Source organism: Tenrec ecaudatus, unplaced genomic scaffold, assembly GCF_050624435.1.
Source record: "Tenrec ecaudatus isolate mTenEca1 unplaced genomic scaffold, mTenEca1.hap1 Scaffold_2628, whole genome shotgun sequence".
Lineage (NCBI taxonomy): Eukaryota > Metazoa > Chordata > Mammalia > Afrosoricida > Tenrecidae > Tenrec > Tenrec ecaudatus.
The window spans coordinates 20,001-24,439 of record NW_027458806.1 but is presented as its reverse complement, the minus strand read 5'-3'; positions in this window follow the sequence as shown (position 1 = coordinate 24,439).

The following is a 4,439-nucleotide window of genomic DNA, read 5'->3' as shown; positions in this document are numbered from 1 at the left end:
AGGCACCCGGTATGTGTGTGTGCTTTGTTTGTTGGATGGCTAGTCAGGTGTAGGTAGGGTGTGTGTGTGTGTCCACCCCCCCACCCCTGCAAGTCATTTGACCGGGTCTCCTGTTTTTATTTTTTAAAGGGGGAAAAGCAAAAACTCAAGAATATAGGAATGGAATGGAAGAGGGGAAGAAAGAAACTCTTCTTCAAGAGGAGGAAAGGCCTGAGGCCTGACACTCGTCGGTCGTAGAAAGACTTGAGAGCTTTTTCATGAAAGTCAGGAAGAACGCAGGCAGGCAGGCAGCGAGTGACAGACGGTGGGACAGAGGGAGGGACTGATGGAAGGAGGCTGCCCAGTGTCTAGGCCGCTAGAAAACACACGTTTGAAAGGAAGGAAGCTAAAGAATATGGACAAAGGTGCCTGCGTGAGGAAGGAGGGAGAGTCCTCATCTGAGCACTAGCGTTACAAGATGGACCGAGATCATCTCACCCCTGGGGCAAGGACAACAGCAAAGTGGGTGAAGGGAGACGTCCAACAGTGTAAGACATGACAAAATAATAGCCACGGAAGGCACGCTCAGGGACAGTGAGTGAAAGTCCAAGATCCATCCGTTTTTGAGTCTGCATGTGAGCGAAGTGGATTCAGTTGGAGCTTCCATTCTAGGCTGATGGTGGGAGAGAGACCTAAATCCATTTGAAGAAGTGGGTTCTGCCTGCCTCCATGGGTCCTTTTTGGCTTCTCACGGGAAGGCAGACTGATGGACAGGCGGGCAGAGTGTGTTTTTACACCGTGATTCACAAACACACACACACACACACACACACACACACACACACACACACACACACACACCACATAACACACCACCACCAACCTGCCTCCCTCCCTCTCTCAGCCAGGGGAGGAGCAATCTGTCCTGTCTTCAGGAACTTCAAATCCCTGAAGGAAAAGAGCAAGAGCCTGGTGTGTGTGCGTGTGCGTGTGCGTGTGCGCACAGTACCAGGGCCACCAGGTCAAGTTTCAGGAGTGCCTTGAACCACGCTTTAGTCAATGCAATCGTGCAGCCGCAGCAGCAGCAGCAGCAGAGCCACCACCTCTGCCCGCCCCAAACCTACTAGCTCACCACCCCTGGTGCCCTCTGTTTGAAGCAGATCAATCCCTTCAAACGGACAGAAGCATCACATTGTGTTTGTCACGCTTAGGTTTTATTATTCACTGCCTGCCATCGTGTATACGGGGATAAGGGGCTGAAGGTTCAAACATACGCCCTCCCTTCCCACCCTCCTCTCGCCACGCAGACCCTCTTCCTTTGTGAAGAGAAGTGATGGAGGGATGGAGGGATGGAGGGATGGAGGGATGGAGGGAGGCAGAGAGGGAGGGATGGAGGGAGGGGGGAGAGACAGACAGTCTGACACACACAGAGACAGAAACTTCACGCAGGAGAGACTTCTCTAGGCTCTCAGAGGAAAGGATCGGAGTGATTGAGAGTAGGAGGGGGAGCGGTGCGGTGGTCGGCCCACCGGTAGCGCCACAGCGCGCATGCGCGCGTGACCGAAGGCTCGCCCGGACCGGGGAAATGCCCGACGATTCCCCCTAGCGGCGACGAGGAAAAAGACAAGATATCTTCTCCGAGGCTGCTGGTCTACCCACCTTTCGCGTCCGGGGGCGGCGGCCCGAGTTTGCCGGGCGAGGCCGGCCGGCCGGCCGGCCTCGCCCGGCAAACTCGGGCCGCCGCCCCCGGACGCTCCTCCACTCTTTCCTTCTCTTCTCTTCTCCCTCGCCACTCTCCGCCGCCCTGGTCGACCCGAGCCGACCCAGGGACAGGGAGACAGGCGCGCCCGCGCGCCTCTTAGCCGGCAGGGAGAGACACACGGGATGCGCACGGCTGGCTGGCCCGCCCGCGCGCCTGTCGGGCAGCGGGGACACCCACAGACGCAGCACACACAGACAGACAGACAGACAGACAGACGACCCCCCCTCAACACGGCAGACTCGGCCAGGGACGCACACCGGGCCACCAGGTGAAGCGAGCGGGCGACAAGGGTCCAACCTCCCCGCCCTCGCGCCCCGTGGCCCGGAACGCCCGACCCGGGCACGCGAGCAAGCGAGCAGCGACACAAAAAAACCTTGTGTGTGTCAAGGGCCGACTTTCACAATGACATCACAGCCAGCCACCGATCGTGCTGCCTGCCTGTCACCTAGCTCCCCCTCATCGCTACCCTAACCTCCCCACCAACTAACTCCCAACTCTCACTTCCTTCCTACCCTACACCTACCTATGTGCTACCTACCTCCCCAACAACTCTCACGCTCACTCTCACTCTACCCTACCTATGCCCTAACTCACCTCCCCACCTAACTCCCACTCTCACTTACTCCTTCCTTCCTTCCTTCCTTCCTTCCTTCCTTCCTTCCTCCCCTATCCCCCACCCCACCTACCTAACTACCTACCCACCTACCTACCTACCTACCTACCCACCTACCTACCTACCCACCTACCCACCTACCAACCACACACAAAACGCGAAGTAATGTAACAGCTAATTTAGTCCACAACGATGCAATGCACCCGGGGGACGGGGGAGCGCGGCTCAGCTTGAATCACTTCCATTAAATAGTTAATAGCCTGGAACTCCTTCCTCTTGCAACGGCTGCTCCGTCCAAGGCCAAGGAAGCAAGACTGCAGCAGAGTCTTCCAGAGAGCGATGCATTCCGTCCAGCCGGAGGCAGCAGGCAGCAGGCAGCCAGCCAGCTGGGTCCCCCCACGCTTAGCCAGATCACCGAGCTCCAGCGACGTGTACCATCAACGCCAGCGGCACGGCAACGCACATCTGAAAGGGGGAGAAGGAAAAAAAAATCAAGCTTTAACGGCAGGATCCATGGGTCGGGCGCCCCCACACACAGGTTGTAGACATTAGCTCACAATTGGAGGCAGACAACTAGCTAAGGCAGTCACACAGTGGGGCAACACCGCCGGAGAGCGAGAGAGCCTGGGGCTTGCTGGCAGACGCATTTCTCTCTCTGCCCACCGGACCCAAACCACGACCTTATCACACTCCAACTCTTCTTAATATAAGGCCAGGTTTGGCACACACAGTAAGCCGGATCACACCGCCCAACATAGCACGCTCGCCACCCCTTCTATAAGTGAAAGGAAAACCTCTTCGCCACCTGAGCATGAACCCACCCCCTCCCGTGTGGGCCTCTCAATGAAAACCAAGGCGAGCAACAGAGACGGTGGCGGACGTGCCGTGCCGCGCCTCCCCTCCCGCAAGTCACATCCACCCGCCTGTTGGACATCAGGGCTTCGCCCGCCCCCAACCTCTCTGCCTTCCTTGGTAACCTAATGAAAACGCCCCGCCCGCCCGGGCCACCTTGACGTAATTAATACAGACCTCGCTAATAGGCGCCGCTGAACTTTTCCCCTGCCTGGCCTGTGTTGGCCAGGCGTCCTTTGCAACACCCCCCAAGAATGTTCACCCCCGGTGGGGGGCGGGAGGAAGGACAGCCCCCTACAACGAACCCCGGGTTCCATAGGCTAAATCGGACAGCGGGGGGGGGGGGGAGAGAGAGAGAGAGAGAGAGAGAGAGAGAGAGAGAGATGGAAAATAACAGAGGCAGACACAGCTCAGGGGTATAAAGCTTGCTCACTCTCAGCTGCACCTGGTGGTCCCCCACCCCCCTCCCCTAGATTCAACGGGGCAGCCTAACCCTGCTCACTCTCCAGTGGGCTCAACCTCTACCACTACCACCCTGATCGGAAGCGAGCGGGGTCCTTCCTCCCTCCCTATGGTGGCACAAACAGTGGTGTCTGTCTGCTTGCTCTAAAAGGCTGACCACCCTGAGGGAGAGTAACCCAGAACCTACCTTGGGTGAATGACCTTTCAGTGGGATATGCCTACCTTGGGTGAATGACCTTTCAGTGGGATATGTATGCCTGGGGGAGAGACAAACTCGGGAGAAAGCTTGGCTTCCCACATTCCCCACCCACCATGCTGACTTCTACGGGGGGGGGGGGCAGGCTGCGGCCCTTAACCCACCTTTAGAAAAGCAGACGCCTTACAAGAATAGGAGGGTGGGAGGGAGGGAGGGGCTGCTGGGTTTGAGAAGCGGCCAAGTGAACTCTGAACTAGAACTAGACCTCTACAGTCAGGGTTGGAGTGCTCGCTAGCTTGCTCGCTCGCTCAAACAAGACCTCTCCGACCCCTTTGGCTCAAGGTAGCCGCTGGGGTCACAAAGACCCACGCCGGGGGAAGGCGCACAGCAGCAGCGAGGATAGATACATTAGATATAGATAGATAGATAGATAGATAGATAGATAGATAGATAGATAGATAGATAGATAGATAGATAGATAGATAGATGGAGAGATAGAGCACATGTGCAAGGGCAAGCCGAATTCTACACCGCAGCCAGGCCCTCTTCCTCTGTGAAGAGAGCTGGTGGATGGA